Source organism: Furipterus horrens, unplaced genomic scaffold, assembly GCF_987537825.1.
Source record: "Furipterus horrens unplaced genomic scaffold, mFurHor1.1.pri manual_scaffold_9, whole genome shotgun sequence".
Taxonomy (NCBI): Eukaryota; Metazoa; Chordata; class Mammalia; order Chiroptera; family Furipteridae; genus Furipterus; species Furipterus horrens.
Genome location: NW_028327179.1, coordinates 42,810,753 through 42,833,104, shown reverse-complemented (window position 1 = coordinate 42,833,104; position 22,352 = coordinate 42,810,753). Strand labels below are relative to the sequence as shown.

At 42.7% G+C, this 22,352-nt stretch overlaps 3 pseudogenes; 2 read left to right on the top strand and 1 right to left on the bottom strand.

The window, feature by feature from the left end:
• The first annotated feature begins 3,905 nt into the window (after nt 1-3,905).
• LOC150001654 (Golgi-associated RAB2 interactor protein 6 pseudogene) lies at nt 3,906-4,586 on the top strand (annotated as a pseudogene).
• Nucleotides 4,587-7,343: 2,757 nt separating this feature from the next.
• LOC150001653 (Y-box-binding protein 3 pseudogene) lies at nt 7,344-8,350 on the bottom strand (annotated as a pseudogene).
• A 7,835-nt stretch (nt 8,351-16,185) lies between these two features.
• Nucleotides 16,186-17,094, top strand: LOC150001652 (taste receptor type 2 member 2-like; annotated as a pseudogene).
• Nucleotides 17,095-22,352: the final 5,258 nt, after the last annotated feature.

Here is a 22,352-nt window from a genome sequence, read left to right as displayed (position 1 = left end):
AGGAGGACTAAGGTCATTCGACCTTGTTGATGACAAAAAGTATTAATTTTTTTCAAGAATTTCCTTGGTGTTAGGATGCCTGGCAGGATCTAGCAGAAATTTCTTAGAGACTATTAAAGAGGGAGCAGCATATCAGCAAAAAACATGACTTCAGGGAGGAGGCAACAGTTGCCCATAGGAAAAGAACTAAAACCGCTGGAGGCAAAGTGACATAACAAAGACAGAAGGAGCCAAGTGTGGTGGCCGTGGTCAGGGACTATCACACATCCAGATGTAAAGATGCTCAGTGAGGACTTTCGATGAAGATGGAGGCATAGACAGACATACTGCGTCTCCCTCCACAACTAAGAAGGAACACAACTACCTCAAAACTAGAAACAACCGGAAGTTTCAGAAAATCAAACTGCATGGAAGTTCAGCAAACAAAGATATAAAGAAGAAGTGCTCATCCAGACAGGTAGGAGGCATGGAGCCAGGGCGGAGAGGATACAGTGTGGTGGCGGCGGCAGCAGGGACAGCGGCCGTTTGAAAAGTCAAGAGGGACACCTTGGGAGCATTCCCAGTTCCTCACCGGACATTGCAACCCACAGCCCCAGCATGGGGGAAAATCAAGCCTCATTGCTTCTGACTGTGCAGACCAGTGGGGTTTGGGGTGGAGGCGGAAACTGCCAGTCTCAGGAGGGTCTGCCTGCTTAAAGGGCCCCCACGGTCCTAGAACATTCTCAGACCCACCCACTCTGGAAACAACGGCCAGGGCAGCAGCTAGAGGGGCGCCAGTCTGGTGCAGAGGTGGGAGAGGTGCCCGGAGGGGGGGCGGTGAGTGCTGGGCAGGTGGCATTGTTCTCTCTTAGACTCCTCTCCTACATACAGCACCACAACGTGGTGAAACAGGTCGCCCTGTACTTCGGAGTCCCTAAGGCTCCGCCCCTTACAACATAACAGGAGCGACAGCTCTGCTTGGGATGCGGAGGCAAACAAACACAGGAACCTGTCAGAATGAGGAGACAGAGAAGTATGGCCCAAAAGGAGAACTGGATCAAGGTTCCAGTGGGAGAACTAAGTGACAAGGAGATAGCCAACCTAACAGATGAGGAGACAGACAACCTAACAGATGCAGAATTCAAAACGCTGATGATAAAGATGCTCACAGGTTTGACAGATATGCTTGAGTATGGCAAACACATAAGAGAAGAAGTGAAGGCTATGCTAAGTGAAACAAAGGAAAATCCACACCAAACCAATGGTGAAGGGAAGGAAACCGGGTTTCAAATAAATGACTTGGAACATAAGGAAGAGGAAAACAGTCAACAAGTGCAGAATGAGGAAGCAATAATTGAAACAAATGAGGAAAACTTCCCAAATTTTGCCAAGGAGATGGACATACAGGTCCGGGAAGCACTGAGGGTCCTGGGCAGGCTGGCCCAGAGGGGACCACACCAGGACGCATCATGATTGAGATACCAAAGGTGAAAGATAAAGACAGAGTCCTGGGGGCAGCAAGAGAGAGGCAGAGAGTTGCCTACAGGGGGGTGCCTATAGGACTATCAGCTGATTTCTCAGAGGACACTTTGCAGAAAGGAAGGGACTGGCAAGCACTATTCAATGTGATGAAAGGCAACCTACAACCAAGAATACTCTATCCATCAAAGCTACCATTTAGAATGGAAGGGCAGATGAAGTGCTTCCCAGACAAGGTGAGGAGTTCACCATTACCAAGCCATTATTATATGAAATGTCAAAGGGACTTACTTAAGAAAAAGAAGATCAAAACTATGAACACTAAAATAACAACAAACTCACAACGATCAACAACTGAATCTAAAAAATAAAAACAAAATTCAACTACGCAAATCTGAAAAGGAACAGAATCACAGGTACAGGGATCATTTGGAGACATATCAGCTGGGAGGGGGAGGGGGGAGAAATGGGGAAATGGTGCAGGGATTAAGAAGCATAATTGGTTGGTACAAAATAGACAGGGGGAAGTTAAGAATAATATAGGAAAGGTGAAGCCAAATAACTTACATGCAAAACCCATGGACATGAACTAAAGAGGGTGGGATTGCTGGGGGAAGGGGTTACTGGGCAGAGGGGAGCAAAGGGGAGAAAATCGGGACTACTATAACAACATAATCAGTAAAATATACTTTAAACAAAGACAAAATTATACCCAAGCAATTATAAGTGTTGCACATAGTTTTTTCATACTGCAATTATGTGTACACAGATTAGATTTATTTTGGAAAAACATAAGGAAACTTACAATCTAAGAACAAGTCACGTTTCATTTCAAGTACTTATCTGTATAACGCAAGAACAATCAAGAAAAGCTAATGATATTTTTTCTGAGATAAAAACTATTGCTGAAAAATAAAAGCAATATTTACCTTACATAACATACTAATTCCCTTGTAGGTGACAAATAGCAAACTCAATATTTCCAGGAAAAAAGTAAAAAAGCCCAATCATTGAATTTGTGAGAAAGCAGTTTATAGACATCTACGACTAAATGAAGGCTTGAGAAAGGTAAGGAGAGTCTTAGAAAAAACTTTTCCTGTTCAACTTTTATGCACATTTTTAAATTCAAACTTGGTGACTGAAGTTAATATTTAACAGGAATTCTATGATAATTATGAAAAAACATTAAGCAAAGGTGTTACAGAACCCCTGGGCTGCTCCAATTGAAAACAAACCCTCGGGCTCTTTAGTTAGGGGCCCGATTGCCCGCCGCCAAAATTATAACTCTCAATACCAGAGTTTAGTGAAAAGAAAAAGAATTGTTTATTTAACAGTTATATAGATTTAGTTATTTGCGGATTTCTGTTGTTAAGTCTTATGTTCTTTAAGACACCCATAAACACATATCCTTGCCTCCCCCACCCCCCCACCAAACCAGGCTAGTTTTAGAAAAGTCAGAGAAACCCTTTCCCTACTTTCCAAACACAGTTTAGCTTTACCAGTAGCTGCCAATCATTCAATCCTGACTGGGGAGACCTCGTCTGTGTTATGGGGTCCACCAGCTTTTAATCCAGAACCTCGTGGATTCTCAGCCTCCTTGTAAACTGTATAGTTAGTCCTTTTGTAATCCGCACAGTCAGTCTCAGCCTCAGTCAAATACACATAGTCAGCCTCAGTCTTAGTTAAATCTGCACAGTCAGCCTGGCTAAAATGTCTGCCACTTATTTTTAAATCTCTGACTACGTCCTCTGATGCAGTGGGTGCGGTAACCAGTTCTGACCATTCACAGAACCTCACGCAGGCCCTGTGTGCTTTTTCCATACCATCCCCTGGTCCAAGTCCCCTCCCATCTACCTGAGGCTCTGGATGCATTAAAGCCATTTTGCATAAAAAAGACACTAGCCACCAGCCTCAGGCATGTGGAGGCATTCAAAAAGCTGCTTCCTTCTCCCCATCCCCCAGCTGCAAACTCTGGGGTTTTTTGGAACACCCCTGTTTCTGTAACAAAGTCTCAAAACTATATTTAACTCTTATAAAGCCTTAAGTATTTGTCACCTATTAGTGTTACCTTTATAGATTAATAAAAGGTTGTTTTCCTGTGAATGCTAATCATGTACATACCATCGCCTGTGGCAGCTGCATGAGAACACATGGCCTTGGAAGCTTACCTGTGTTTCACATAGCAAAGCATGTAGAAATGTGGTGCTCGCTGCGGCCTGTGGGGGTGGCTGTTTGCAGGAGGACACTGTCCTTTTCTGTGGGGATGAGGACACCGTGCTGTGTGGCACAGCTGACTGCAGGTCACAATGGACAACAAAAACTTCTAAAGGTGTCCTGCAAGGGGCTGACGTTCAGACCAAGGTAGAGGTCCCAGAGAGGACGTGCAGCAGTCTTAATGAAGGAGACATGGGTGACAGAGAAGCGCCCAGAACAGCCACGTGCTGCCCATGTTCTGTGGCTGCACGGGGAAGCTGCAGAAGCAGCTGCACAAGGGAGAATTTGCCATGTTTAAAGGCATTCGCGTATTTGAGAGCAACTTCATCCAGACCACCAAAAGCGGGAAGGTGGTCAACATACACAACAGTGCAGAGAACATCACTGTAGGCATCGCATACAGCAGCTCCGACCTCGTCATACCTGACATCATGCTGCTGGCCCGACCTGCTGTCAGCTCTGCAGTCGGCGCCACACACACCAGGGAAAAGGGACGCGAGTCCAGAAGCTTGGAGCTGACCAGGCTGCTTCCTTTGAAGCTTGTCACCTTATCCATTAAGAACCATGGAAGAAAACACAATTTGAAGCTAACCAGGCTGCTTCCTTTGAAGCTTGTCACCTTATCCATTAAGAACCATGAAAAACAACAGCTCCACTTGAAGCTAGCCACTGGCCGCTCTTTTTACCTACAATTGTGCCCCCCTTCAGATGCAAAGGGAGATCTGTTTGCACAGTGGGAAGACCTGGTGTTCTTCCTGAGACCGCCAGTGGAGGCTTACAGCAGTACTCACGCTGTGCCAGCTTGCGACGGGATGGACATACCTGCGTTGGAGGCAGAGAACAGGACGAGCCCACCAGTAAGTTTTGGCAGCCGCTCTCAGAGAGGGTCCCGAGTGCTTCAGGAGAGCAGCTGAAGCTCTTAGGCTGTTCCCTTAGGCTGACGGGGGAAACAGTGCATGTGGGGGGGCTCGGCCACTGTGTGGAGGCCTGGCCACATTAGGGAGGTCCCTGAGTGCTTCTGAATACCCGAGGTCCCTTCGATGCCATTCCTCCTACCCTGTACCCAGTGGTGTAATGCTGCTAACAGCATCCTGAGCACCCAGTCTGTTCTGGGACCCTAACATCCCACTGTGGACTCTGACAGTCTGATCTACTGTGGACATTTTAACTATGAGAAAGCCCTCTCTCCATTTGAGCCATGAACCGATTTTTGTATAAACCTGTGGCAATGCAGCGTGCTTTGTCCGCAGGTGCACAGTTTGTTAGCAGCTTACAGAGTGCAAAATGGACGTGCTCTTGACAAGCAGTCTCCCTTTAGGAATCTGGTTTGTAGAAGTGCTGAGACACGTGCATAAAGTAAAAGCGTGAGGGTGCTCACTGGTGAGTCACATTAGTGCTCTCCGTGGCACTGGAGTTGTCCAAGCAAAGCTGCAGTGACCCTTGTGAGGGAGCCGCGGGGGGATTTCTGCATCCACTGGGAAACGGGACTTGGTCACTTCCAAGGTTCCCTTAATGATAAACACTTTAAGACTGGTGACAGCCCTTTCTAGTCTCTCTTACTTTTTCCTCCTCTCGGCACAGGCCATGGCGCTCCATGGAGAAGGTGACAAAGACCAGGTCAGCATCAGAAGCCTTCCCATGGCTTCTGAGGTGTCTGAGGCCACCTCTCCTGCTTATGCTGGTGGCGAAGAATGTTCCTATAAAAAATAAAGAGCTTATAAATTGATCTCAAAGCAATTCCAGTCTGGCTCTCTTCTTTGGAAGTTGAAGTGGGTATGTGATTCCTAGTATATACTTGGGTTAGACAAGAAAATTAAGATGCCCTAAGAGTTTGGTGTGTTTGGAGCTCTCACTGTGCATCAGATTGCCAAGATGTTGAGCTTGCCCGTGTGTGAGAAATGACTATGTCTGAAGTGTTACATACTGTGTGTTTGTAATAATTTGTGCCCAGAGATTTCAGTGGGTTTGGACTGGTCCATTGGTCTAGAGTGCTCGCCTTTTTTCAAAATGCTGTTTGTCTGGCACAACTGTGAGTTTGAAAGAGTAACTGTCTTGGCTATTACTATGTATAGAATGGTACATTTGTTTGGGTGCATTTTGTTGTTGGCCACACGATTGAATCAACCACCATTTCCCACATCCTTAAAAGTTGACATCAAAACCTGTTCTTCTAGCAAACATGGTGGTGGGTCTTGCGGGGATGAAGTCTCTCAGTGCTCCAGCATGATCCCTGGCACAGATGTTCAGGCCATCAGAAGCGTCCCAGCCACATGGGATTGGAGTCCATCAGTACCTGCCATAACTGTATCCTAATTGCCATAATTCTGAATCACACACTCAGTATTTCCATCACTGTTAATTCTGCCCTTGAAAGCCTCACACTCTAGACTCTAATCCACTCATTGCACCTCTACCCAAGACTCGTCGTCGTCGTCGTCGGCAGCCGTCCGTCTCGAGAGACGATGGTGTAGCTTCTTAAGAGTCTATCTGCACCGCCGAGAATGGCTGTGCAGTCCGACTCGGGAGTGACATATGGTATCTGTCTCCTCCCGTGTTGAATCGACATCTTGCGATGACGCTGAAGCTACAGAGCCTGGGCAGGGTGATATGGAGGGTCTGCTGTTGCCCATGCAGCAGACCCCCCCTCTCTTCGCAGCTGAAGGGTCCAAGGGAAAGACGGAGTCGATACAGCTTGGCTTCAGGTGCGCCGCAGGAGTTGCCGGTGTTGACTACATCGTCAAACCGCCTTAGGGACTCCGGCTCCGGATTTTCTGTCGGGGTTTACTCCCTTAGCCTTTCCCCTGAAGAGGTATGCCGCAAGGCAGCGGAGGTTTTTTGGAGTCAGAGTTTTCCTTCTCTGATGTACCCTGACTGGAAGATCGAACCAGCGACACTTAGCTCGCAGGCCGACGCTCAATCCACTGAGCTAAACCAGCCAGGGCCTACCCAAGACTGAAGGCTTCTAAACAACCACCATTCCAAGAGCTCCCTCCTGCCTTTGCACCTACAAATAGCGAGGGCTTGTGTGAAGCTGAAAACCGGGCTTAAGCAGAGGGGGAGCACAGGCGCCAGCTTTCGACAATTAGGGCTTCACCCCGGGCTTTCCCAGTCAAAGGCTGTCTGACCTTAAAAGTGACATTGAACCCCTCTAAATTGAGAGATAATGATACTAAAACCTAATTAACAGGATGTCGTGAAGGGTCAATCAGTCTCAAGTTGAATTCAGAGTCACAGTTCCAGCTCCCGCGTTGCTTAGCTGCTTCCAGGAAGACAACTGCAGCACAGGGATTGTTCAGGCTCCTCCGAGGAGTTCGGTTCAGGGCGGTGTCAGGAGATCCAGTCCTGGCTTCAGAGTCCCACCTTGGGCTCCATGGAATGTCAACCGGAGGTCCCTGGCGTCAATTGAAACGTCAACAGAAACCCCCAGTTTGAGGTGCAGTGAAGAAGGAAAGTTCATGTAGTGCAAACAGCTCGAGGGTCATACAGCATGGCTGTGCAAACCGCACTGGTGCGGCACGGCTGCATCGTGCTACGGCCCGGCCGCTATGACGCAGTACCCACCTAGTGGGTGCTGAAACTGGGGAGGCTGCTCCCTTGTCTTCTGTGCAGGCAAATTGCTGGAAACATTGACTGACATTCTCCTTTTGTACTTGTTTGTTTTGTAAAGAATAGCTGTAAACATTCTAACATCCACATCTTGGTTATTAGTCTTCCACTTTATTGCTTGGATGTTTCTTTGGTGTTGGTAAGTTTGTGGTCTGCTTTTTGTTTTATTTTTTGAATGGTCATTAATTCATTAGGTCACCTGCTGATGGTGAAGGTGCCTGGGGAGCCTGGTGTCACTCAGCACTGCTCTGCTCGGTGGCCGGAACAGGGTTCTCAGATGGCACTTCACCTGCCTTGGTCTCTCTGCCATCTTGTGAAGGAGCATTCGGAGGGTGGGAACGACGCTGATAGGTCTACGGGCGCCGATATCCACGGCGAACAGATGGCTGCTTTGGACCAGTGGCCACTTGTTGATTCTCTTTTATCTTCAGCCTCTCCCACAGCTGGGGTGGGTCGCAGGAGAGGAGGTCCCCTACAGTACCTGGGACGGTAAGTTGGATTTCGGTGGACTGGACCTTGAAGTGCTCCCTCTGGGACGCCATCCTTCATCTCTCCAATCTCCCCGGCATTACGGGGAGGCCCACGGCGTCTGCTGTAGTAACCACGTCGGTAACGGCGCCGATCGGCAGCATAGCGACTGCCTTCTACAGGAACTCCATCTGGGCCAGTCACATTGGCGCCTCAGCAACCTTCTCTCCTTCAACCACATCAAACCCAACAGTTTCTCCGTCTCCTACGCTGCGCAGGTATTTCCGTGGGTTATTCTTCTTGATGGCGGTCTGATGTACAAATACATCTTCTTTGGTGTCATTTCAGTTAATAAATCCATATCCATTTCTGATGTTAACCATTTGACAGTGCCAAGGACTTTGGTGGCGAGAACTTTTTTTTCCGCGTCTTCACTGCCAGCGGGGGCTGAAGAGCCTGGGGCTGCGGGGGTCGCGTCCCCACCGGGGTTTCGTGCGGCGAGGGCAGCGGGCGCAGTGGCAGCGGCCTGGGGCGCGCCGCCGCCCACCGGGCTCTTGGGCGCGGAGTCCTGGGGGGCCGCGGCGGCGGTGGTGGCCTCGCTCATGCCGCCTCCTTTGCTCTCACTCGGGCACCTCGGTGGCGGTTGGTTGGCTGGTGGTTGGCGGTTAGCGCGGCTGGTGGTCGCGGCGGGCTGGGCGCGCTCTCGGGGAGGCCGGTGCAGATCTCCAAGCGCAGGAGGCGGTGGCGGCGGCCGGGGTGGGGTCTCGCGGCCGAGGCGGCTCGAGCTCTGGGGCTGCGCTCTTGCTCTCGGGCTCCTTGCTGGATCTTACTCTCCCTTCCATTTTTGATGGATGAATAGCAGTTCATGAGTTTACAACAGGCAAAGAACCAGTTTTCCTCCATATAAGTGAATCAAGATGGAAAAAACTGAAAACCAATTGTTTTTCAAATCTCTATGGAAATCTTCATGTAAACTGCCTTTTTAACATATTATTTTTATTTTTTCAGAATGAAGTATGGATTTTAGTTAATAATATATTAATATTGGTTCATTAATTATCATAAGTATACGATAGTAATATAAGATGAGACAGACTCACAGATAGCTAGCAGGCTGACAGCTGTTGGGGTGGTTGTTAGGTCATGGGGGGCAGAGGGATTGAGCAAAAAAGAGAAAAACTAAAAAATAAATAATTTTCAACTTATGATAGTTTTAAATTTAGAAAAATATAATGTGTATTCTTAAGCTTCTTAGAAAAAATAGGATCACTTCTTAATTTCAGTCATATTTATCTGATCAACAATTTTTGAGTGATTTGATACAACAGTTATAGGTATGGAAGAGGAAGAATTTTTACTTTATTCACTAGTTTTTAGATGTCACAGTCAGTATTCTAGCTTGATATTTCAGGTTCAGAAGAAATATGTCTCCTCAAAGTGTTGGAATTTTTTATGTAGATACCTTTTGCGAAAGCTTAGTTTACACACACTGCTGTGAACATAATGCTTTTTTCTCTGAGTTAACACAGAAGGCCCACCTGACCACATCCATATGTAAATCAAGGGAGGGTTGTACTCTTTTTTCTCCACTTGTAGATGAATTTCTTCATATGACCTTCTGAAAGGTTCATATATTGCCACTTCAATTCATCAGGATTTCTTCTGAAATGTCAGTATCACTGAAATTGAGCACAGAGCTTTTTTACTTTCTACAAATGTCTCAGGGTAACATCAGTTAAATCTCAGACAAGGAAAAAAATACCATTTAATTAAGCTTTTGAAATCTCTCCAAACAAAGGACATAGGGAATCAAAGGACGGAAATTGACCTTGAATTCGTCGGCAGCCGTCCGTCTCGAGAGACGATGGTGTAGCTTCTTAAGAGTCTATCTGCACCGCCCAGAATGGCTGTGCAGTCCGACTCAGGAGTGACCCGGTATCTGTCTCCTCCCGTGTTGAATCGACATCTTGCGATGACGCTGGAGTGTCCTCTCCAGTGAAGCTGAAGCTACGGAGCCTGGGCAGGGTAATATGGAGGGTCTGCTGTTGCCCATGCAGCAGACCCCCCCTCTCTTCGCAGCTGAAGGGTCCAAGGGAAAGACGGAGTCAATACAGCTTGGCCTCAGGTGCGCCGCAGGAGTTGCCAGTGTTGACTACAACGTCAAACCGCCTTAGGGACTCCGGCTCCGGATTTTCTGTCGGGGTTTACTCCCTTAGCCTTTCCCCTGAAGAGGTATGCCGCAAGGCAGCGGAGGTTTTTTGGAGTCAGAGTTTTCCTTCTCTGATGTGCCCTGACTGGAAGATCGAACCAGCGACACTTAGCTCGCAGGCCGACGCTCAATCCACTGAGCCAAACCAGCCAGGGGCATGAAGTATTATGTCTGCAACTCACTTTGAACTGTTTTATATATATGGGGAGAAAGAAAGCAAATCTAGCAAAATGTTAAAATATTAAATCTAGGTACAGGGTTTATGAGTGCTTTTTGTACTCTTGCCTCAGCTTAAAGTTTTTCAAAATAGAGATTTGGGGGTGGTTAAATACAAATTGCTACTCTTAAACTATGTTATAGTTGAACCTACACACCAATTAGTCTCTTAAGCAGTTTAAAAATAAATAAACTGTTCTGGCAAAACTATACTATAGTCCCACCTACGCTCCAATTAGTCTTTAAAAAATGGCAATAAGGGTTTCAAGGAAGTTGAGAGCTACATGGTATCGGACGTCACTTTCTGATGCTTTTCAACATGAATCGACTAAATCTGTACGGCATATGAGTATTTTCGTAAACTCGAAGGTAGTTCAACATGAATTGCTTTCTTATTTCTAGAAAAACTGGATCCCCAGAGTTGCTCTACTTTCCAAACAACTGAATAAATTTAAACAGCAAGAGAAAAAAGCAAACACTTTGATAAACACACTCCAAACGTTAAGTCTTAAGTTGGGCAAACACTGTTAATTCTTTCAGAAGAAACGTTTGCCTGAAAGAGGCAACCCACACACTAAGTGCCAAACAACAAATGTGCTCCGGTGTGTTAATTATAGCGCCAAGGCGACACCAGCTATTTTACAATATAAACAGTCCCTCCAAACATCATTGCCTTTACAGTACCACAGTCTCTCCGAATATTGCATTTACGATTCCAAGAAAAGAAAGAAAGAAAGAAAGAAAGAAAGAAAGAAAGAAAGAAAGAAAGAAAGAAAGAAAGAAAGAAAGAAAGACCGCACACATTCGAAATGCGTAAGTGGGTTTGAGTGAGCGTCAAAGATCCATCTCAAAAGTTCTTATATTCTCTTTCTCTGCTGCTACATTTTTCCATCGGTGTTCATGCACTTGGATCTGTAAGAAAAGTCCGGGTCTAGAACATCTCAACTAAAAGCGCTTAACTTTTCACTTCCTACCGGACCGCCCCCAAGCAAGGCGCCCCACCTCCACGGGAGGATAAGGGGGTGGGGCCGTTTCCCGCTCCGAAACTAAGAAATAAATGTCCTTTTCCCTGCTCTAAGTGGAGGGAGAGAGGGGCCAAGGAGCTGAAGACTCCAGGATGCACCTGACCCAAAGGAGGTAGTCGTTAAGAAAGCTTCCTTCTCTCTTCCGAACTCCTTCCTGCCTTTCCCTCCTTTCGGGTCATTCAGTGACTCCGGGCGGGGACAGGTGAATCCCGAGAGGAGAGGAAGAGGGAGGGACAGACCACGCGGGGAGAGCCGCGCTCGGGCAATGAATGAGCTGCGCTGCATCCGCGCCACCTGTTCCTTCCAAGGGTGCCGGCAGGGTTCCCGCACCACCCGGGCCGTGGCTCCTGCCCGTACTGCCGGCTTCTCTCCTAGAGGCCGGGCCTCGCCTCCCTTCGCTCCGTGGGGCGTATAGAAACCGGCGAACTAGAAGCTGGGAGACCAGGGCCTAGTCCGGAATCACGGCCTCCGAAGCAAGAGGACGGGAGGAGGAAGCCTCGGGTCCCCCGCGCACGGGCTGAAGCGGGAACCTCAAGGAGGGGACGAGAGAGTTCGTTCGGCCTGACTAGGAGTAGGAAGGCGGGGTCCCGGGCCGAGGTGGCTCGGTGCCCGTCGGGCCGAGGTTAAGGGTGACAGGCCCATGCACCGGCGGAATCTTTCCCATTGCTTGCCCGGAGCTTCCCACTTACTAAGATCCGCTTGAAGGGAGCGTTCTCCTTGGGCGGGAGGCTCACGGCCGGCATCGTTCCGGCTCCTCCCGCTGCTCCCGCCACCGCCCGGCTCGGTCAGTGTGTTTGTCCGACCGCCGCCGTTCCCTGGCTGCTTCAGCCTTGATTGCCCCGATCCACCGCCGCCACCAGGCCTCGGGTGTCACAGCGTCGTCCAACCCTGACACCCCCTTCCCCTCGTTGTCTTTTTTCCTTTCTCACTTAATGCTACCGCCGCCTCCCCCACCCCCCACCACCACGGGTCTCCGTCGGCGGTTCACGTGGTAACTGAACAGACCGACAGAGCGATCTTGAATTAGAGGCAGCCCAAACTACCATACTAATGCTAAAGAAGATAAATGAGGTGTTGGAGTTTTAAATGCTTGCTGATTGGTTTCTAGCTGCAACAAATCTTTCCTTTTAAAAATTTATCTTTTACAGATCAGAAAAGTAGTATGAATGTACCATCTCTGTCAAATTGCTCTCTTTTCATTGTGAGTCCAGAGCAGTGATAGAAATCTAAAGGGTCTTACCCTGTAATTTGGTCTCTTCATATATGGAATGCATATTGATAAAATGAATATAAGCACATTGAAGAAGGGACAGATCACTGGCAAAATATCTAAACATTGTGTGTTTATTCAAATGTATTGCAATAATTTGGCCTCCCAAACGGGCCAAATAGCAGTCTTTCCTGACTTTTTCTTATGTGTGTTCTAAACCATGATTTGGAGTTAAATTTGTTTTATATCTCAGCAAATTAAGTAGATCAACTATGGAGAAACTGTTAGCGCACTTAAAAATTATCAATTTTAATATATGGACTTCCAAGCTCATTTCTACTTTTGTCATGGATTGTCTGGTTAAATTTAGGGAAGTTATCAAACATATCAAGACTATAGTTTTCTATCTTGACAACAGAGATAACTTTTCTACAAATACTAGAAGTTTTTTTAAATTTAAATGAGCTTTTTGCACTCAGTATTTTGGTAAAGATTGTATCATTTAAATACCCAGTTTACTTATTATCTTATAAATATTTTAGAAAGTCTTAATTGAGGGAGTACATCTATGCTACTACATTATTTCCTGCTGTCAACCACTTTTCCTGATTTTGTACATGTGTACTAAGGAATACTAGACCTCTGAAGGCGGCTATAATCCTTTTCAGTATAGAGGTGTAATACATAGGATGTATATTTTACTTTCATTACTACACCATTCTAAACACTTCTCTCTGACTTTTGAACTAAGCCTTTATTCTTCTGTCTGTGTCTGTTACGTTATTTAATACTTATTCAATTTTATAAAAGAAAACATTCTTCCCCCAAATTTGCCTTTCTCCTATTATCTTCCGTACTTGTTTCAGAGAATGGCCCAAACACTGCCAATGTGTGAAAAGAGGTCTTTTAAAGCTACATAGACTCCTCTTTACACTTCCAATTACCATATAATGACAACAAGACAGATTGTAAGTGAAATTTTGAGTCAGTTCTCTACAGAAGGCCAAAAAAATTTTTTCAGTGTTTTTTATAGAAATAAGCTAATTCAATGGATTAATTAGGCCCCAAAATGGATTCAGTCTTTAGAGCCAAATATCTCTGCAAAACTTCAATACCAAAGCAAGGGTAGTAAAAATTGAAAACAAAAATATTTTCAACTAAAGAATGAAAACAAGCTTCAATTTTCTTAGCGATTCACAAATCACCAAAGCACTGGAAAGTAATAGCAATTCAATGTGCTTGTTTTCAAAATTCAGACATTTGTGCAGTTATAATCAATAAGAACTAAATAAGCTAATCTCTGTGCACAGGAAACACCTGGAACTAATATCAATATTTAAAGTTCATCCTAATTTGTATAGCAATATATGAACGTCGTTTTAGAACTAGATGACTCTTACCATGTTATTCAAAACAAAAGCAAAACAAACAAAAAACTCCACTGGAAGAATGCCCATTTTCAAGGTTCACGTGAGCATTTAGAAGAATATATATCGATGTCTAAACTGAAATTTGCTCAATGGATTATAAATATACAGTGTCTCTTGGTAGATATTGTTATTTGTTTTTAAAAATATTTATTTTTAGTAAAGTTTTTAGAGATGATTTAATTTGAAAAAAAATCTCTGTTTGGCCAATGCCTTTCTAGATCAATGAAGAAACCTAAGAATTATTAACTTCAAGATTCTCTTAGTCTCAATTAACTTTTCTCAGATCTGAGAAAGAGCTCTTCACTAAAATGCTGTTTCCAAAATTAGATTCAGTAAGGCCAAATGCAAAACAGTCCACGTGACAGGAAAATCACAAATGCAAATACAAACCAGCTAAACTGTGGCCGAACATCAATTACATCTTTAGAATAGATCTTGGAAAATTCAAGCTTTCTCTTCAATTAACTGATGTGTTTAGGGATGCAAATAAGAGCTGAAATGCAGATTTCAGAATGAAGTCAGTTCTGGATAAATTCAAATTTCAGCAGAATTATATACTGCACAGACCACGCTGCCAACTGCATCTGTGTGAATGTAACAAATGAAAGATTGTTTGAAAATGGCTCAGGAAAAAGATTGTAAATCACTTGGACATTCAGTGAGTATAGATTCCCCATTACAAATTAATTTTTAATCTAAGAAATCAGATTCAAAATAACTTTATAAAATGTTTTGTGTGATTTCATATTTTCTTAAAGATTTATGTATCATAGTATGTAGATGTGCATTCTGAGGTAGCTGTTATAAATATTTAAATTTTTTAATGAACTGCTTTTTATAAAATATAATTGTCAGAGAAATTAATCTTGGTTACAATCGATTTGTTATTTTTATTTTCTTTATTTTTTTGTTTATCAAGAATTTCCATATCATCTTTTATTGCCCTAGTTTACCATGGAAAATTGAGAGAAAGGACCATAGAAAAGGAATTATGGGGAATGAAGAAGATAATATGATTATTGTCTCCCCAAATACTGCCCATCAGATAACGATATTTGAAATTTTAAAAAATCTGTATTGTTATACTAGAATAAGACATACATATTTTGGACATATTCATACATTCTTTGCGACAGTACAAGCAAAAGCAGTGGACATCTATCATAATAAAAATAATTACTCATTAGGTGATTTTAGTACTGACATTGGCTTTCATGGGCTAGTGAATATACATTCTGTGGATGACTCTGGAAGGCGCTAAACACCATGAATGATGTTGGCAATGCGTGTCAAGTCTAGTTCTTTGCGTTTTATCTATTTTCAATGCCCTTTCAATTTTAATTCTTACTGAAAATATTTAAACTGTTAAATAGTCATTATTTTTTTGCTGGGGTAAACACAGTATGAAGACAGACATGTAATAATATTAATAGTTAGCATTTGTTGAGTGCTTAGTATGACCTTGCCACTGAACCATAAGCCCTTTGAGCACCATGTCTTCTTTATGAAGTAGTAATGACTTATTTACATTTGACCTGTGATGTGACTAAAGTTTTTGAAATAGAGTAAGCTCATTTTAACACACAGATAATTATGCCCTCTGCTGGTGGTTAGAAGTTTCTGTAGCATCTACTTTTGATATGATACTCTTCAGCCTGAACATTGGATGATGTCAGATGTGGATTAATTATGTACTGGTTTTATCACTGTTTTGCTGACCCTCAGATCAGAATTCTACCAAGGCTTTGAAATTATAAACAGTCACTTAGGAGAAGGCAAGATTCTTATACAAAGTTAGTTCCCAGGAAATGATTTTGAAATGTGGAGAAGAAATTGTCTGGTGGGCTTGAGGTGTCGGGGAATGTATTAAAGGATCTTGGAATTATTATCAGGAAAAAAGTATATGGAGGTTGTATACTTAGGGCAATAATAGGAAATAGTTGTCTGCCCCAAGGATGTGGCATTTGCCATTAGGAAAAAAAACAAAGAAAAGAAATAATAGTAACCTAAGTAAAACCTCTATAATCATATTTTTGGCAAAATTGTATAAGAGTGAGAACTGAAAAAATGCCAATATGGCAACATTTTCCTAGGATATAATTAGAAGACAAAACCATCATTCAAATCTTTGGTTTTGCATACCCATAGTTTCATCTGAAGGGCATCAGATTCAAAAAGTAGTCTCTCTGATTTTCTTCCTCGGGGGAAAAGTCTAGTGTAGGACTGTACTTATGACCCAGGAGTTGGCAGTGAATCAGATTTTTCAGGCTATATTCCCATCTACAAGATCATCTGGAGGAGGTATTTAACACCATCTACAAGGAAGAACTAAGATTTGTGGTAGGAGACATGACCTCCTCTTTATCAGCTATTTCTCACGCTATTATCATGTCAGCAGAATTTATTACAGGGATTACAGTAAATGGATTTCTTATAATCATCAGCTATAATGAATTGATCAAAAGCAGAAAACTAACACCAATGCAACTCCTTTTCATATGTATAGGGGGTTCTAGATTTGGTCTCCAAATTGTGTTAATGGTGCCAAGTTTTTTCTCTGTGTTCTTCCCACTCCTTTATCAGACAAAAATTTATGGTGCAACGCTGTTATTCTTTTGGATATTTTTTAGCTTTGTCAGTCTCTGGTTTGCCACCTGCCTTTCTGTATTTTACTGCTTCAAGTTAATAGGCTTCACCCAGGCCTATTTTCTTTGGCTGTAATTCAGGATCCTCAAGTTAATGCCTTGGCTGCTTCTGGGAAGCCTGCTGGCCTCCGTGACCACTGCATCTCTGTGTATCGAACTGGATTACCCTCAAACTGTGGCGAATGGTGTCCTCAGGAATGCCACGCTGACGACGTCTAAATTCAAGATAAAACAAACCAATGAAGTGCTTTTTGTCAACTTGGCACTCGTATTCCCTCTGGCCGTCTTTGTGTCGTGCACTTGTATGTTACTCGTTTCTCTCTGCAAGCACACTCATTGGATGCAAAACAGATCTCATGGCTTCAGAGGTGTGAGCATGGAAGTCCATATAAATGCCTTAAGAACAGTGCTGACGTTCTTTCTCTTCTTCATCTCTTATTTTGCCACCTTCATGGCAAACATGACCTTCAGTATTCCTTACGGAACTCAGCACTTCTTTGTGGTGAAAGACATAATGGCAGCATATCCCTCTGGCCATTCAGTTATAATCATCTTGAGTAACTCTAAATCCCAGCAACCACTCAGGAGACTCCTCTGCCTCAAAAGGAATTAAAGAAAAGGAGGACCAATATATTCATATCGTTATTTTCTTGACATGGGGTCAATGGACTTGTGTTTTGCTTTGTTTACTTTAGATGGATTTTGTGTGCTCTCTCTGGCAATTCCCTGTCCATCTCCCACCCCCAGGACATGTTGGATGGGCAGGATATCTCTTTTTCTAGGGCTACGTACTTTAAAATATTATAGCAGTAGCATATTTTAATAACTAGCACTTCTGTTGGAGTGCCAAAAATGAGAATAAAATACTAAGACTTTGTTTGGCTGACCAGCATAGGTCTGTTATGTCTTCCCAGGTCATTGAGAATGTTGTTTCAGATAAGCAAAATCACATTGGTTAGTCTAAGACTTGGAACAATATAATAATATAACAATATAATAAATATAATATAATATAACAATATAATAACAGCTTTTCAAAGTGAGTCATGAGTGCAATTTTTGTTGAAAGAAAAATATATGTTGAAAGGGCATGTCAAGGCAATGTACCCAGATATACAGGTTAATGTCTTATTTTTGCTTTTGATTTGCTACTAATTTAGATTGATAAATGCTGAGGTGCAAATGAAGCTGTGTATGTGCATGCATACGTAACAGGGTAGGCCAGATCCCAGGTCCAGAAAGCCAGCACAAAGGCAGGGTGCTGCAAAGGGTACAGCCAGGCCTGGAGCTTAATAGCTTAGTAGCACACAGCCTTGAGGCTACCAGCTTGTGACAAAGGGTACACAGCGCCTGTGAGCTGTCGGGGCTGGACACCCCACGGAGGGTGAGTGGAGGCTTCTGCCCGTGCCTGGAAAAGGAGCAAAGACAGACCTGGCCATAGGTTAAAAAGCTGGATGCTCCCGCTGGCTTCCTGTGCATGTGGAGTTTTGGGAGGGCCCCTTTTAAAGCAAAGGCAGGGAGAAGCAGGCTGTCTTGGTTTGGGGCTTTCTTGCTTTGGAGCTTGGTGCAGGCTCCCTCTTGGCTCTTGGCTCATGGAGCTTTGGCTTGGGACTTTTGGTAGCAGGTGCACTTGGATGCTCTGAGTTTCTGGCCCTTGCACCCCCTGTGGATGGGAGCATTGGTGGGACTGGCAGATGCCAGGCCTACCAGAGGCTTGGGCCCCACATTGTTGGAAGCCCACTCCTGGAGGCTGGGTCCCATGCTGGGATGCATGCCTTACTGGGCTCCAGCCTCTGGGACACTATGATCCCGTGCAGGGTGGCACATGGGTCCCGGACTGCGACATGGGGACTGAAAGCAGTGCACCCCAGATCCCGAGAGAGCTGCTGCAAGAAGATGGCCACTCTGAAACCACAGTGCACACTCCAGAGAGGATGGAGATCTGTTTGCGTGGCTGGCTTAAGGACAGATAAGGAAAAGGGGAACTTCTGAGTTCGGTTTTTTGGTTTATCGCCTTTCGGGAAGCAAGAGAAGTTTTGGGTTTTGTGGGAGAGGAGGGCTCAGAGCTGGAGTTCTTTCAGCCCTCCAGAGTTGGAACCCTGTTAATAAAAACCTGTTTTGTTCAACACAAATCTTTGGGTCATGTGAATTAAGGGCGACAAGTGGCCAAACCCCATGCTGTACAGTTACATATGCACACGTAATTCAGGGTCTCCGTTTTTTACAAAATGAAGAAATATTTTTCAACTCTCAGCAGTGTTAAACACATGCCCCGAGAGAGTTGGGGGAGGTTGCTGACTATGAAGGCTCATCAGAAAAGCATTCAGCTGGTGTCTTAACCCTTTAACTAGTGTCTTAATTCTCTCCAACTGAGAATGTCATCTGGAGTATGATGGCAGCAAGTGACGTAAAGATCTAGGGGAAGATTTTGAAATCTATTTCTAAATTCGAATGGATTCTGCTCTTTAAGGATCTTGAATAGTCTTGCTTTGAGGAAGAAAAAGTTTTTATAATATCTTACATCTCAGGGTATTTATTTGAACCTGTGACATTCTCACTGGCTCTTAGAAAACAAAAAGATGTGTAGTTTTTTAATTGTAAATAAATTGTAATTAAAGTAGATTAGAAGTTGCCAGGATGAAAAAACCAAACTGTATGTGTGTGTGTGTGTGATCTTTTTTTTTCTTCTTCTTTTTTTTTTACTTTACAAAATATTTTCACATACAATCATTTACTTCATTTTCAGAATACCCTGTAAAGTAGGCAGTAGAATTATCCCAATTTTACACTTGAAAAAATAAGCTTTAGCTAAGGTCACTCAACTACAACTGGTATTATAGTAAAATTAGTATCGAAACCTGGCTCTTCTGTCTCTAATACCAGTATCCTCTCTGTTTGGTTTTCTTTTTTATTATTTTTATGGCAACTGTAGACTCTGAAAGCCATAACAAAAAATGACGTTCAACCTATGACCTATGACATACTGTAACCTTTCTCTATATGTCCCTAGAAAGTCAGTTAAGAAATATTTCACAAATCTTTGGACTATTTATTATTTGGTCAGATTATTTATTTTCTATTTTATTCATTTAATATTTGGTTTACTAATAGACTGAAGTGATCTAAGCATAGGTGCCCCAACTTACACTTCAGTATCACTTGACTTGACTCATCTAGTAGAGAAATTGCTATGCCATCCTCACTTGTTATAGATCAGGTGGTCAAGGGGGCAAGACAAAACTCTCTGCTAGGAAAAACAGAGAGTTTTTACATCCTGAGTTCTGGATAATTGTGCAGTTGGAACTGACTCCTTAGATTATAGAACAAACCTATAAGCTTTTGCATCAGCTTAGGAGAGCCCCACAAGTCCTGATATCCCATGTCCACGCTGAAGGTCCTTTTCATGCTAGTGCCTGAATGACATAGGTAGTCATGGAAGACACTTCATATTGAGGTCTGATATCATTGGGTCAATTATATTCTCTAATATAGTAACTTTTTTTACATTTAAAAATAATTTTAATAATTATTTGTAAATTGTAAAATAATATATAGTCAATGCAGAAAATTTGGGAAATTCAGAAATATAAGAAGTGAGCCTAATATGATCACAGGTAAAATTTTCACATACATTCTTTCAGGACTCGAAGTACTGCATATGCGTATGTAAGTATGTGTGTGAGTGGGTTGATTTATTTCATATGGGGATCCTGCTGTGTATATACTTTGTACTACCTTTTCATTTAAATCATGGAGAGAAATTTTGCATTTTTAATGGTTTTATAATATTTCATTTTATAGATGTGTTTGTTCTTAATTATTTTTCTATTATTAACTTTTGCACCTTCATTAATAAAGAGTTATAGAGTTAAAAGTAGTGTTTATACTATTGAAGAAAAAAAGAAATGCACCCAAAGAAAACAAAGTAAACCCCCCAAAACAAAATAGAAGTCTCAAGTAAAGAAAAGAGAATCTTTTATTATTATTACTATTTGTACATGAGTAACCAAATAGGTTCTAATTCATTGAAAGACTTTGGCATAGGAACCTTTTGTAACGATGCTGTGAACTGGGAATTCCTGGCGCTGTGGCACAGCAGGCAATCTAAGATTCCATTAAGTCGGTGTAAAGAAACACCAATGCCTTCAGGAACTTCAATAATCATATAATTAATGTTCTATTCCAGAATTGATTTACTTTTTGTGCATATTATCTCACTGATCTTCAAAACCCTGGTAAAGGATATTTTTATCTATATTAAAGATGGGAACATCTGAACTTGGAGAGACAAAAGAATAAGCTACTTATCTGGACCTGAATTTTACCTTCTAAATCTAAAGTCCATATTTTTTTCCTAAACATAATTGTGTATCAAAGTCACAATTAAAAATATTTTTAAATTGTTGATTCCCAGGCTCTTTCTAGACATGTTGTATATAGGCTCTAGGGATGGAACCCAAGAATCTATATCGCAAACATCCATGAAAAACTCTGATACAACATGTTTATGGACCAGATTTTGTGGCCTACCAGTTTAGAGCATGTTAATGCTCCTAAAAGAAGCCTAAAAAATATATTCATGTCAATATAAAGTCTTTGTTAGGAGAAACTTCTAAAGGCATTTAAAATATTAAAATTATAACTCACTCTTTTATTTATACTCTTTTTATTAAAAGAAACTGATTCACATTTGGACACCTAATATAACAGGAGACATGTGGAATGATAAAGAAGAAATCCTGTCTTGGAAATCCAAAAATAGAAGCTGAGACTGACTGAGTCAAAGGCAGCTCTTTAGAGCTCAACAGTCGTTATCTTTGGAACCTTCTCTAGAGCTCATCCAGCACTGTGAGCCAAGCTCTCTCTGCGCATCTACTTCCCTCCCCTCACTACAGACATTTGTTGTTTGCCTTCTCTGTATGTCTTTTCTCTCATATTTTTCTCATTAGTGCTTCTGCTTATACATAATTCTTACTTCATTATATATACAACATACTCTGGGCCTTGAATTTATCTCATGATTTCTCTCAAACTATCCATTATTCTTAATTCATATTAGTATCTGTGATTTGTTATATTTCTCTCAATTCAAGGTATTCTAGAGTGAATCTGATTATGCTTTGTCATTATCAGGCTATCTACTAGAATCAATGCTAAGACAAGTACTACTGTCCTTGGATCAGGGTCCAAGTCTGAACCAACCAAATTGAATCTGGAAGGTGATGCCACTCGTCTTACCAGGACTGTCCCTGTCCAGTTTAGCTGGACTGTGAGCAGGGAAGTTTCTCTGAAAGCATCTTGGGGTAGCGGGCATCACAATTATCATGAATCTATATGCTTCTATAATGCCTTATTTTTTTCAGGACTCAGATAAATCAAGGGATACCCACAGATTCCATGAAGACTTCTCATGTCATTAAAAGTTTAGAATCCATGCCCTGGCTGCTGTGGCTCAGTGGATTGAGCATCAGCCTGCGAGTCAAGTGTCGCTGGTTCGATTCCCAGTCAGGGCACTTTACTAGGTTGCACGTCAAGTCTCCAGTTGGGGGCACGAGTGAGAGGCAACCACACAGTGATGTTTCTCTCCCTCTCTTTCTCCTTTCCAGCTCTCTAATAAAATAAAATAAAATAAAGAAACAAACAAGTAATTTTTTAAAAAAGTTTAGAATCCACAAATAGGAGTTTGACTCATCTTCTTTTTATATTCTAGATAATTATTTTTTATCAAAGAAAACATAATTTATGAAAATGAGTTTTCTTTTTTTACTGTATAAGACCATATACACAGTATTTTAAAAATAATTAAATTCTGAGAGTTGATTATGTGGTCACACTGAGAGGTGCACATTGTTATAGTTTACCATTATTGGG